This window comes from Coptis chinensis, chromosome 6 (genome assembly GCF_015680905.1).
Source record: "Coptis chinensis isolate HL-2020 chromosome 6, ASM1568090v1, whole genome shotgun sequence".
Lineage (NCBI taxonomy): Eukaryota > Viridiplantae > Streptophyta > Magnoliopsida > Ranunculales > Ranunculaceae > Coptis > Coptis chinensis.
This window is the reverse complement of record NC_141461.1, coordinates 90,515,944-90,531,097: the sequence shown is the minus strand read 5'-3', so window position 1 is coordinate 90,531,097 and position 15,154 is coordinate 90,515,944. Positions and strand designations below refer to the sequence as shown.

Here is a 15,154-nt window from a genome sequence, read left to right as displayed (position 1 = left end):
TGGTGTGTGTGTTGAAGAGTAATGAGTTTTCTTGGCTAATGACAAGTGTGTATGGGGATAGTGTTAACAATCAGAGATCTCATTTTTTGGAAGAGCTTGAGGATGTAAGGGCCTAGTCTGCGTTACCGTGGTGTTTGGGAGGAGATTTTAATCTTGTCCGTTTTGGGAATGAGAGAACTGGAGAAAACAGACATCTAAAGTACATAAAAGTTTTTGATGAGTTTGTGACAAGGAACTGCCTTATTGATTTTTCGTTAAATGGGGCGCAATATACATGGTCGGATTGTAGGAGTCAAAGTCGCATCGATCGTTTTCTCGTATCTACGAATTGGGACGACCACTTTCCTCAAGCCAAGGAATTAGCTCAGTCCAAGTATCTCTTGGATCATAGAATGATTCTTTTAGACTATTCTCAATCTAACCGAGGGCCTATTTCGTTTAGGTTCGAGCTAATGTGGTTCGAGGATTGAAACCTTATTAGTTTAATGGAGGAATGGTGGAACTCCTTTTCCTTTGAGGGGTTGCCAAGTTATATTTGGTGGCGCAAGATAAAAGAGTTGAAACTCAAGCTGAAGGCATGGAATAAAGACTGTTTTGGCAGGGTGGATCAGATTATCAAGAACAAAACAAAAGAGATTGACGACCTGGATCATAAAGAGGAGCATTCCCTTTGTCGATTGACAAAAGAAGTTCTGAGGCAAGTCTAAAATGTGAACTAAAGGAGCTTATGAAGAGGGAAGAAATATCTTGGCGCCAAAAATCAAGAACCAAATTTTTCAAAGAAGGAGAGAATAACACCAGGTTTTTTCACAAAACAGCTAGTGCTAGAAACAAAGTCAATAGCATTAATTAGTACTTTGATGGTAGATGGTGTGGAGGTTCGAGACAAAAATTGCATTAAGGAACACATCATGAAATATTATGAAGATCTCTACTCAAAGGATCCCCTGGCCCGACCTGAACTGGATGAGTTAGAGTTTAACAGTATTACAACAAACTAGGCCTTATGTTTGGATGGAGACATTTCTGAAGAAGAAGTTGTTACAACCTTTAATGAATTAGGGAGAGACAGAGCTCCAGGACCAGATGGACTTCAAATGTGTGTTTATAATATTGTAATGGAGGCATTGAATAGATTGGTCATTAAAGCAAGAGATTTGGGCTATATATATTAGAGGGTTTAAGGCAGCGGCGATTGGTCCTGAAGTTGTTGTTCGTCAATTCGCAGATGATACTCTCTCCTTGCTTAATGCTTCTGTCCCACAGTTGCTTATTATCAAAGCAGTGTTCCTTATTTTCCAAGCTGTTTACGGTCTGAAAACAAACATGGCAAAGACTTATATTCTCGCGGTTGGGAAGGTAGAACACTTGGTCGAAGTTATCTCAAGCAATGGGGTGTCTTTGTCGAACAACTCCCTTGTAAGTATCTAGGTATACCTCTTAGGTCAACTTACAGAACAAGAAGGTATGGGAGCCAGTCATCGATACAGTTCAAAGGAGACTCGGTGGATGGAGGTGTAAACTAATGTCTAAAGGGGCACGTTTGATTCTATCCAGTAGTGTTCTCTCAAATTTACCCATTTATGTCATGTATTTACTTTGTATTTCAAAAGGTGTGGCTGAAATTATTGAACGATTGATTCATGACTTTATTTAGGGATCTTCGGATGAACAAAGGAAATACCATCTAGTAGATTGGGAGAAAGTATGTTCACCCAAAGAAGATGGGGGTCTCGGGCTACGAAAACTTGTAGTTATGAATCAAGCTCTACTTGGGAGATGGCTATGGAGATACATGGTGGAAGAAGACTTTTGTCACACCCCAAATTTTCAGAAAATTTAAAACTTTAAAATAGGGAATTTTCCAAGATATAATTATCTCAATCATCACCTTATTCAATCATCTGAAAACCCAAGATGAAACGAAACCCTAATAACATATTATCAACCACGATATTAAAATCTGAGATCAAATTTAAAACCAAAAGGGACAATCCTTCAATCACATTATTAAACTACAAAGAAACTAACCAACTCTATTACATATGTGTCAAAACAAAACCATACACTTCAGAAAAACTTAAACCAGAAGACTCCAAGAGCAACTCCAAATCACGTGTCCTTGTCCACTGCACTCCACCATCTATGTTTCCAAGAGCACACCCACGTTGCAAAACAAAACAAACATGAGTCAGCAAATGAATTTATTGGTATGAGTAAGACTAAAAATATAAAAATAATATATTCATTATTTCAAATGAAGGGATATACTATTACAATCATTTCAACTTGGAAGACAATTTAGTTCCGAATTCTCAAAACGGCATGCAGTTTCTTCCCAAGTAAGATTTCAACCCCTAATATACAATTCCAAGAATCTCATATAACAGTACGTACTCATCATTCTCACTTTCCAAAATAACTCATAACATAAATACCACTTACATTCCACTTATTAAATGCACATATGGTAACCTAATTAAATATGAGTTTGATACACCTTACCTTTAAGCCAACATGTTGTCTTAGGGTAGGATATTTACGTCCTTGCATAAAAGATTAATAGATCATACCTTCCTGCAAAATAGAGTTAGACATCACAATAAAATAATTTATCTCAACCAGTCAAATTTCCATTCTTAATCAAACCTCATTTAAAACATTTAAGTCTAATTTATACAACTTGGTTCGTCCCACATATTCGGGGAATACCACTTATTATAATACTTATATCAAGGGTAGTTATTCACATGACATCATTATGTCATAAAGTTTCTACGTGTGTAACACCCGTATTTAAAATACGTATTTATCTATTTATTAATTAATTTATTAATTTATTTAAAAATTTGATTGGATTGGATTTGGGATATGTGGGCCTGATTTCTGGGCCCGAGTCTGTATTGGGCTTAGGTTTCAAACCCAAGTATATATTCATATTTTTCTAGAGAATAGGGTTTTTAAATAAAAGAATAATAAAAATGGAGGCAGAGATAAAAGCTCGTTGGCTAGAGCATTGGAGTGCAAGGATTCGGATTAGGAGGGATTCGTCGTCGAGCTGTTAATAAAGGTGAGTAGAGTTAACTCTCACCACTACTAAAACTATAATTTTCGTCTGTTTAGAATTTACCGATTTCATAAACTACGATTTTCGTCTGTTTAGAATTTACGAATTTACTATCCAAAATATATAAGTTTTGTTCATTCTTCCGGTTCATTCAATATTCTGCCGGCTGTCCATATAAACTGTTATTGTGAGTATTATGTAGTTGATTGAAGTGGGGAGATAGTGTCAATGGCGGTGCGAGCCAAACCAACGTTTGTCCTGTATGTGGTTTGAAACTGCTATACTGTTGTTGTGTGGGTTGATTTTATTTCAATTTGGTTGATGTCGGGGGACGTCGGGATTGAGATTTGGGTACTGTTGGAAGCTTGAAGCTTCGACAAGCGTTAATGGCGTCGCCCAAAACCAACGTTAATGGCGTTTGATTTGTTTGAACTTTTTGTGGTGAGGTTAGATTTGTTGGTTTGAGGTTAGTTAGGGATGTTTGTATGGGTGTTGGAGAGTGGGGAAGAGTTGTTGAAGCTTTATGTTCATTAATGGCGACACTAAGAAAAATTGCCAGTAATATGTATTATACTGTTAGTGTTGTTTTTGGTGTTGATTGAAGATTGGTGGTAGGTTGATGTTTGGTTATTAATGGTTGAATGGGTGCTGGTAAGGGGTAAGATTGAAGCTTGAAGAAGCTTTAATGGCGGCGGGGATTTGTCTCAGATCTAGTTTTGGTTGAAGATGTTGAATTCAAGAATTGAGGATTTCGCGTTTATTAAAGTGGTAGGGGTTTTTACCCTCTTCATTTTTGAGTATGTTGGGAGTGGTGGCGATCGGAACTGGTGGTGGCCGATTTGGTGGCTGCTGGAGCTGAGGAAGATGACCGGCTGGGCCTTGGGCCGGTTTCAGTTTTTGGACTTTAGTTTTTAGTTGTTTGGGCCAACATTAGATTGTTTTGTTTGGGCCGGTCCACATTAGTTTAAGTTGTTGGGCCAATTAGTTTAAGTATTTGGGGCCAATTTCTAATATTGTTTGGGGCCAGTCTATAAGACTTAATAGAGATCCAAATGGGTCTTTCCACTTTTAGACTTTTGGGTTCTAAGGTTTGGGGTTTGGGCTCGGCTAGTTGGGTCCGAACCGCTTCCTTAGTCATGATCCCATGAGCCATGCATCTTTGACCTTAGCCATGAACCATGACTATGACCCTGAACCTATTGAACATGGAAATGACAAGTTGACTTTGATATTGATCGTTGACCATTGACAGTTGACTATTGACTGGGGAATGTTGACTTTTTCCAGATTTTCACATATTTAAGAATATGGACAAATGTAGTAATAAAATGTTGTCGAAATTATATGGACAAATCAAATGATAGAATGCTGTGGAAGCCTGTATAAACTTGGTTGTCATTATCTAAGACACATGTGACGTGGATAGTTTGTATTTTTGACCTGTGACAAGAGTGAAATTTTAGAAGATATAATATTTCTAAAACAATATAAAAATGTTATGCGGTATGTTTGGAGCTATTGTGACGTTAGGGGGTATGTTGAGCTATTGTGACGTTAGGGGGTATGTTGAAATTGTTGTTCTGTTAAAGGATATCATATGATAGGATATCGATTAAATGCAATATCTTTGAGAAATTTATATAAACGCTCCATTATTATATATGTGAGATGCTACTATGAAGTAGTATGGTATTGGTGGATATTTTTCCATGGGATTGTGGCTTAGTGCAATAATATATTGGCACGTAAAAGAATGAAAGGTGTTATGAGATGTATTGAGATATTTCTAAATAGTGTGGCTTAGTGCAATAATTAATTGGCATGCACGTGATATAGTGAAATGATTATGAGATATAAATGTATGACACTTGAATAAATTACGTAACAAAAATCCTAGAATTAAAAACCTAGCTACCACAACTCATATGATTTGGCCTTTGTGATGGGCGTATGTGATATAATTGGCCTTTCGGGCGTCTCAGTGAATCTGAATGGCCCTTCTGGCGTAAGTAATGTGATTGGCCCTTCTGGCGTAGCCGAATGGTGGCTTGATTATTCCATTCGTAAAACTAGAATGAGACGCGCGATATTTTATGCCAAATAGTGGCAGTACTTACATAATGGCTTTTGTGTGAGGGTTACCTGGTGTCGCGGCATCCATTTCGGGTAGTAGTTACGCCGGAGTGGTTCATTATGTAAGGGGAGGCATGTGGATGTACATGTTCGTTGGGGGGAAGCGATTGTGGTAGCCGGGGAAACTAGGTAAGACATAGTTACGGCGTGATTTTAGGGACACGCAAAGAAAGCCTTAATTAATATAATTATGGTAATATGTTGGTTAATGATATATCTTTAGATAGATGATTGTATATGGTTTTGCGAAGGGTGGGTCAAACTAATTATTTTGTGCAAGAGATGACCCACTCAGTAATTGAGCATGAAATCACGGTAAGTATAGAATATGCTTGGTGGTTATTAGTTTAGTTAGAACCTAAAGGCCTCGTGGAGGAACTAAATGCCTTTTTATTATGCGTATGGTTTGTTGTGTGGTTAGTGAGAAGTTAAGGCGCCTCAATAGAGGAACTACCTGCCTTACTTATTGTAGTTAAGAATCTTTGTATTAGTTGTTGGAAGTTAAAAGGCCTCGGTGGAGGAACTAAGCGCCTTATGGATTGTGTATGTATATGTATAAATATATGTTGTATTTTAGAGCTACTCACACCAGCAGATTTTTTATAATCTTGACCCGATTTGCATGTTTGCTTATCGGGTGTGTTCATTAAATGAACATAGTTGATAAGTCTTGACGAGGTTTAGTGTTGAAGAAGGTTGGTTCTTTGCTTGTGGTTTTGCGTTAAGCGTCGCAATTCAAGATAGGTTTTCTTTTCCCCTGAGGTGATATAGATTTTCAGTTGAGACAATGTTATTTGTATTTTCATTTGTAATTTTAAATAAAGAGTTATTGAAAAGAGATTTGTAACCTAATCTTATTTGTGAGTTTTTGTAATGAAGATGACTTTTGTTTAAGTTAAAATTTTTATTGGTTTTTAATTATCCACATATTTAAACTGTTTATGAGTTTTTGGGAGTTGAGAGTGCGTCATACCTCGAAGATCGAAGAGTCGGGAACAAATATTGTTTTTCCGAATTCTGTCGAAATTCGGGGTGTGACAACGTGCATAACCATAGATCTCAGACTATCACAAGTCATTGATATTTTCGTAATAGCATATCAAGTTATAGTCATTTCACAATCACATAAAAGATCACCAGTATTCACTAATATTATCCACAGTCACACTTCACATCCATAACATCACACAAATTCACATACTTTTAGTTCATTCAATTCCATAATGCATCTTGTTTATTAATCACTTATTTACTGACCTCACCTTTAGTTCCTACTCTATGATTTGCACTTCACACATTTGCCAAATCACACATACCCGTGTGCCTCTCTCACACCGAGTACCACTACAAGACATATGTCCCAAGCGGGGATATCATTTCCAGGAACATATTTACATCTTGCAAACTCAAAACTTGTGAGTCACAGCTATCTCTGGGATTTCCATGCGCATAATCACAGCCTTTTATGGGCATTCAATATCTCTGGTCATTAATGGCACATTCAATGAATACCTTGGGTCATTCCGCCACATTCAAGGAATACCCATTATACACTAACATGTCATTCATGGCACATTCAATGAATACCTTGGGTCATTCCCACCACATTCAAGGAATACCCATCATAACACTAACAGGTCATTCATGGCACATTCAATGAAACCTTCCTATCACATGACATCTCAAGTCATAATATATCATTACCAAATTCTGAGGCGTGGAGAGTTCTAAAGGTGTGGTCGACTCGTTGAAAATATTATTCTCAGCTCACTTATCATTGTACTAGCATTAATCATGTACAACTATTGATCACACGTGCAGAAGTTATTTTCATTCATCAATGCAAATCAATCACGCATTTAAATATCATTGAACACAACACGAATGGTCATCAATCAAATACAATTCAAACAACCACAATCACGTATACAATTAAATACTAACATTATACACATATAGTTATCACAAAAACTAATATATAATATATAATATAGTGGTTGTACTTTTATTCAAAGCTGCCTACGTATCCAAATCTTTTAAGATTGGAATCAAGCCTTCGTAGTTCTTATCAGCTACATAGTCAAAGTCAAAGTCCATTAGTGGCAATATATATAATTGCATAATACCACGCCAAATCTTTAGCTACCAATATACGTTCTATACATACAATATTCATCAAACAATTATGCATGCAACTCTTATTCCAATACATGTAATAGAACTCTTTAGACAAATAAAATAATTACTCCTCCAATCAATACACATTTATTTGAAATATTAATACGATACAAATTGCATGATCATTATATTTTTTTCTTGTACAACTAAAACATATATACACTGTAGGTGCCGACTAGCAAAGTCGGTAAAACCTTTGGGTGATGATACCAGAGGTCTGGGGCTCGAATCCCGCCAGCATCAAAGAGTTACTGATTTCATTTAAAACAGGCTTACCAAAAAAAAAAAAAAAAAAAAAATACACTAATAAGTTACGTATATTGTTTTATGCATAAGAAATTGGTTAGGACAGTTTGACCTTTGTCTATTCTAAAAATTCTAAAGAATTCATATAATCAAAGTTTTGAATAAATTATATCATTATAAAAATTAGACAGAAAATCCATTTCAATACAAAAATTCCTAAACACTAATTCGTTTAGTATGTACCCTAAACTATGTGATGGAACAGACCCAACAACTTAAATTCTGTTAATCAATTTTCTGACGCACTTTCTTATAAAATTCACATCAAATAGAATATAAACTAGAATCAGTCAAGGCCAATTGGAAATGAAAAATGACTTAGAGAACTAAAATTGTTTAGTTATGTCGAAAAACTAGTTACATCATCTAATTAGTCGAATTCAAGTCACAAGTTAGTACTTGTGCAAAATTCTGCAAACATGCATATCATCGTTCCAAACGACAACTAAAATTTCAAAACAAATATCAAACGTTCATAATTAAATATGGAACTTTTATAAAATGATAATGAAGCATTTATGAAGCAAACAAGATAAAAATCACAAAAAAACGATTTTATATATATTTTTTTTGAAAAAATGGATGTTTTGTACCATGAACTTTGTTGGTTTTATCAATTTAGGCCAAAAACTTTTTTTTAGCAAATTGGGCCATGACCTATCTTTTTTGTATCAGTTTGGGCCACCGTTACCATTCCGTTACTTCACATGCTTATGTGGCGTGCTGGATGTATATGTGTCCGACCAAATGCTCATGTGTCACCGTTGAAGTGCACACCTAATCACCAGTGATGTGGCATCGAAATTTCAAAGTGTTTCCCCAAATTTAGACAGAAATCCCTAATTCCCAAATTCAGACAGAAATCTCTAATTCCCAAATTCCCAAATTCTTAAATTAAAAAACCTAATTAAACCCCCAATCCCCAATCCACCAAATGAGAGATCTCTACACTATATGATAGTCGGGTCTTTAGGAGGCACACTTCTCAACCGAACAGTGTAATTCTAATCTCTCTATTTTAAGATTTTAGAACCACCTACCTTAATTACTCTAATAAGCTCCCTCATATTTAAACAATTTACAAAAAACTCTCTCACTTTATTGAAAGGCACAGTTCTCAACCGAACAGTGTAATTCTAATCTCTGTATTTTAAGATTTTAGAACCACCTCCCTTAATTACTCTAATAAGCTCCCTCATTTTTAAACAATTTACAAAAAACTCCATCACTTTATTGAAATTAGAAATAACTTCATATTATTTAAAATAATTTAGAAAACCTCATTCACGGGTCACTAAAATTATATTCAACCCCTCCTAATGTTTTTATATTATTTTTTAGATTAGAACTAGAATTCAAAAAATCATACTATCCGAGAAATGTTAGAGCAACAGGTTTAAAGACTTGAAAAATTACTGATGTGTAGCACGGTTCATATACTTGTGAGGCTAATATAACACGCGCACAGAGAGAATGAACACCAACTTAATACAAATAGGAAAAGTAATAAATTAATGATGAAAAGGAATTAATGAATTTGGAATGGCAATCCTATATAGGAAAGATAGAATCAAGCTAAATCAATTGTAAGATAGTTTCATATCGATTAAATCTATGAGGAATACAAATTATTTGAATTACACTGGAAGACATGTAATTTTGGCAAATTTTCTTGGGAGAAAAACAACAAAATTTGTTGTTTCACATGGAGTGATTGCTCCTCAATGAAGGCATATCTTTAAATTGCGGATGGGTGATATGATGCCATTTCTTCTTCTTCTTCTTCTTCTAATATTCGTGATGCTTCTTCTTCAATTACCGCCAATTTGTTAGAAAAAAATGAACCGTTTCAGTCTTTTTATGTAGCGAAGCAGATTTGGGCCCATTGGGTCCATGGGTAAGTCCAGCACACATAAGCAAACGATTGTACACATAGGCAGCCGTTTGTACACATAGGCAAAATTTTTAACGGAAATACACCGGTGGCCCAAACTGATACAAAAAAGAAAGGTCATGGCCCAATTTGCTAAAAAAAAGTTATTGGCCCAAACTGATAAAACCAGCAAAGTTCATGGTACAAAACGTCCATTTTTTCTATTTTTTTTGATAAAAATATGTCTACTCACCTGAAATTGAATTTGCAAAAGAATACTCATGCTTCCTTTTCTCCAATCCCTTTTCTTCTTCTTCTCTTTCTTTTTATTTCTTTCAATCAAAAATATTCTTTTTAATGGAGGCTAGGATTATGTTTTTAAATAATAAGATATTTACAGAGGAAATTCGCAGGTATTGTGTATTCAATGTTTTAAGTATGTTTAAGTTAACCTATGGGCCTCAAATGGGTCTAAAAACACCCAAGGTCTATACCTATATGAATGAGTACATTTTAACAATGTTTTCAAGCCCAAAAATGATTCTAAAATACCGACACAAGTTCTAACAAACAATTCAAGTAAAAACAATTTTGAAAAATCAACAAGAGTCAAACAAATTATAAAACAAGCTAGACTTCATAATATAATAGTTATTTTCAATTCAAATAATTGTAACGCCTCGAGACCCATCACGCATCCCGAGGACGTGGAGATAAATCTCGAGGCGATCGCTATTCCAATTCTATTGAAATTTTGGCGGAGTTTCCTTTGTTTAATCGACGTTTCGTATACGAAAACTTGTCATAAAACCTGGACATCGCATAATACCCTTCCAACAACCTTATATATGTAAAATCTTAACTTTATACACAATAGTGATGTCCATATACATATCAAAAAATATTTAAGATTAACTACACTCCAATACATCGGTTATTACATCCAAAATGAGCTAGCTTTCAATATATACAACCAAAGAATGAACTAGACTCTATACAACCACTACAACAAATAGGCTTTTTAGCGACAAAACTTTTAGTGACAATAAAAAAACATGGCTAATGATCATCTTTGGCGATGTTTATAACGTCGCAATTTCTCTAGTGTCGTACCCTTTGATGATAAACTTTTGGCTACGATTTTCATGTTGCTGAAAGCCTTGTTCAAAATTTTGGAAATTTTATAAATCAGAAAAAATTATTTGGCGACGAAAGGACGGTTGGAAAAACATTTTATCAATGACGACGTATTTAAGCATCGGTGATGATAGAGTATCCCAACGTTGAAAAAAAAACGTAGCTAGAAATTACTTTTTTGGCGGCATTTTTCATCGTAGCCTATAGTTTGGCATAAATAGAAATTAAAAATCCATATATGGTGACGATACCAATTCTGAATTTGAATTTGTGATTTCAGCGAGTCAAAATTTTTGTTTCGAAAAATTTCAGGCTCTAAAATTTTTTGGTTATCTCATGCCCATCCAATTAAAAAGAAAAGGAAAAAAAAAGAGAGAAAAAGGAAAAAAGAAAAAAGAAAAAAACCTAGCTACTAGTACTACTCAGTATTCACGCACTCTCTCTCCCACTGAACCGCCATTCTTCTCGCCTCCACCACCAGTTATTAAATCACCTCAACCAATTTGAATAACCCTCCCCCATCAGATCGGAGAACCGTTTCAGTAGAAGATACACTCTCCATCACTCTATTCTCTCTCTTAGGGTTTTAAATTTGATTTTTGGGGTTCCAGCTCAATTAGCAAATGAAATTCATTCTAGGGGGTTTACTTAATTCTGGCTGCATATTTTGTTTTTCTCTACTATTTTTTTCAGTCATGGGTTTCTCACAAATTTCTTATAGAAATTGTTGCTGCAAGGTTTCTTCTCTGGTCTCTCAAACAGAAGACTTTCTAGAAACCAACCTGCTGCAGGTGCGTGTTCTTCTTCCATTTCTTTATTCTTTCTTTCTGCAAATTAATTGTATAAGAAAAAATATGCCCAAGTTGTTATTTTCTGTTTTAGTTGATGAAGAAGTGGAAATGTTACTCAAATGACTCAAACTGAGACAGTGGACAAACATTTTGAGCTTTTTGGCTATTTGACGAGTTATATTAGAATCCCTTTTCTCCTTTGTCCTTAAATTTTATATACTATGGTTTTACCATTACGAAATATGGTTTTCATCTACTTTGTTTGCTTATTTTCTTTGTTAAGTGTTTTGTTTTTGTTCCTTTTTGCATTCTTTAAACAGAATCCAATTCTTAGATAAATGAGTATTATGAAATTAATATTGAATTGGAATTGTACATTTCAGGGAGCTATCTGAAGCCTCTGGGTAAAATGGAGGGCAAGCTAGCAGCCCTCCTAGAATTTGGAATTCATATGATTTTTTTTTTTTCATGGATCGTTTAGAAGAACAATTCCTCCAAAATGCAGAAATTGTTTCTAAGAGGCTACTAACTCATGGATATGAGGTCAGAAATATATTCCAGCTTTTGACAAGTCAATAGTTATTGTCTATGTTAAACACATTATGAGCAAGTATCCACAGAGAGAGATATCTTATTACTATTATGTTACTTCCTTGACTTAATTTTTTTTCTCTGGCAATATGTTGTGGTGGATTTTCTCTGGTATAGGAGGAAAGTTAAAGGTGCTTATACAGATTCACTCAGATTTGATGTGATCGATTAGTGGGGAAAGATGATCCTTGACCCCAAAAGATGGCCTTCGTCTATAGATGGGAAAGGGTTCAATGAAGTAGCCAGGAAAGTACATGGCATAGGTTTAAAGTTTGGGATTCATGTCATGAGAGGAGTAAGTACACAAGCAGTCGATGCAAACTCTCCCATCTTAGACATTACCACGGTAAACCCTTCAATGTACATTGCACTTTTCCTTTTTTTCTTTTTATTTAAATAAGCTACCATTACCAAAATTTTGGCACATAACAGTCATCATAATCATACAAATGATTTGAAAGGGTACCCTTATGAAATATAATTGAAATTAGATAATTGCAGCGTATGTGTGAGCCTCATTGAAAGCCCGATAAACATTGAGATATACCTACTCCCTCACATACAAATCTAGAGAAATAAGTATATGGATTTGTTGTTGGAAATCTCAACTGACACTAGTGGTTCTCAGGGGGGGGGGGGGTGGTTGGTTATATGGAGTCTGGAAGACAATGGCATGCAAAAGATATAGGCCAGACAGATCGAAAATGTGCATGGATGCCACATGGTTTCATGAGCGTGGATACTAAGTTGGGAGCTGGAAAAGCCTTCTTGAGGTCACTCTGTCATCAGAATGCTGAGTGGGGTGTGGATTTCGGTAATATATTTCTTTGCAGTTGAAACATATTTTTGTCTGCTAAAGCGTGCGTCATCTGACATGGTACTTTAATCTAAATGGAAGAGCATTCTTCAGACACCGATATACAGATGAAACCACATTCAGATTTTTGTACCACTTTTGTATGCTATTTTGTGCTCTTATTATCCTAACACTGCTACTATCCACGACCAATCAAGAGGAATTGTACTCTTTGGAATTTGTAATATCATATGATCCAAGTTTTCAACATGAATTGGGTATTATTCTCTGAAAATTTTGTTTAATGTTTTCCCCATTTTTGACACAGTGAAGCATTATTGTATCTTTGGCGATGATTTGAACGTCAATGAAGTAGCCATAGTTTCAGAGGTACAATGTGACACTGTTCTTCTACCAAACTGGTAATTTTCAGCTAGAACATTTTAGAGGGGGTTGGATGATTTCGTGGAGGGATTTGCATAAGGAAGAGATGGCATAAAGAGCTCTAATTTATGCAGGTACTGAAGGAGCTTGATCGTCCTATCTTGTATTCTCTTTCTCCTGGAACCAGTGCAACACTAGCCATGGCCAAGGATGTGAGTTATCTTGTTAACATGTATAGGATTACTAGAGATGATTGGGATTCATGGGGTGATGTGGCAGCTCATTTTAATGTATCCAGGTATATTGGTGTTCTACTCTATTCAAACGAACTACTAACTCCCATTATTAATGTCGATGAGGATTGCATGCTCACTATATTTCTTTATGGTTGCTCGAGAGTTATGAAATAACGATATTGACTTGTGGGGCGGGGACTTTTTTCTGCTGCTAATATGATAGGAACCGAGGGATTAAAAGGAAACTCATTAAGGCCCGACTTGGACATGCTTCCGTTGGGGTGGCTTTATCGATCGGGTAAAGAACATTGCGGATATGACAATCAGATTGCCACAAATCTTTGCTATCACCTGTTTCACGAAACATTGTCCCCTTCGACGTAACATTCATAACCTTGTGAAAAGTTAAGGTAATTTTGAAGAACTTGCACGGTCTATCACTTCGTTTTTTCACAAGATCACACACAATAACCTCGCCTTATCTAACTCCTTCACTATGAAAGATTTTATTTGTTTCATGCAATTCGGGGATCTGTTTGCATGCAAACGTAGTTTACTAAACCATTATAGGTTTTGAGGGATTAATATTTGGTCAAACTATGGACACCATAGTAGCAGAGACCATATTTGACCAAGTGATACTATATACTCTTTGAACAAAAGAAGACTCTTCTTCAATGAAATATATGTTTGTCACACTTAAATCTCTTACGTGTTAATTACTGTATTCATGGGGTGATGTGGACTTTTTTTGTTCAAAGAGTATATAGAATGAGAAAATATTAGATATTAATGTGATTTAACTTCTTTCACAGTTCTCATTATAATATCCAGCCGCCGCCGCTGTTGCTAGACATTAGAATGAAAACTGTGAAATATTAGACATTTTTATTTGAAGTGGAAATGTGATTTTGGCTTATATATTCGTGGTCTTTAGAGTCTATGCTTTCCTTAGTGCCTTGCTAAGGAGGTATATAACTTCGTACTGCAGACTCCTCTAGCCTTGTACCTTTGTGCTTTCATATTAATGAAATTCTTGTTTTGTATATAGTTCAATTCTTAGATTTATCTCAATGAATACTAGCTAGTAGAGGTCTAATGGATAAATTATTTGGATACAATTTAAACTTAACATAATTGTTAATCGTTCACCGGATTTTAATTTTGTCGTGAGGAAACTATTATATTTTTGTTTCCATTTTTTTTTGTGGTCTAATAGATAATATCTTTGTATACAGATACTCTTACGTCAAAATGGATTGGTTTGGTATTAGTTTTTGTGAAGAAATGGTGGTTTGGAATTGCAAGAGGCACTAGAGGAATCTAAATGCTATTTATTATCATTTTTTTTTGTGAAGATGGTTCATTCGCAAGCTATTTGAGGGATGTTTAGAAATGTTTTTGTTTAAGTTAATACTTTTCTTAAGATGAGTTCAAAAATAAAAATTATGAAAAGGATGATGCAACTCTATTTTGTTGCTAATGGAGTGAATTAACTCACTTTTATTTATTGAAAATTTGTTGTTTAAGATAATTGATGTTTTGGTTGTGCGTTTATTTGTTGAATAGAGGGGGCAGGGGGGGAGACAATTGTACAAATGGTGCACAATCGGCAACAATATTAGTGATCAAAATAGTGTGGGAACATGATCACAACTAACT

At 35.2% G+C, this 15,154-nt stretch overlaps 1 pseudogene; it reads left to right on the top strand.

Annotated features, from left to right (window-relative positions):
* The first annotated feature begins 860 nt into the window (after positions 1-860).
* On the top strand, positions 861-13,876 carry LOC147495300 (uncharacterized; annotated as a pseudogene).
* Positions 13,877-15,154: the final 1,278 nt, after the last annotated feature.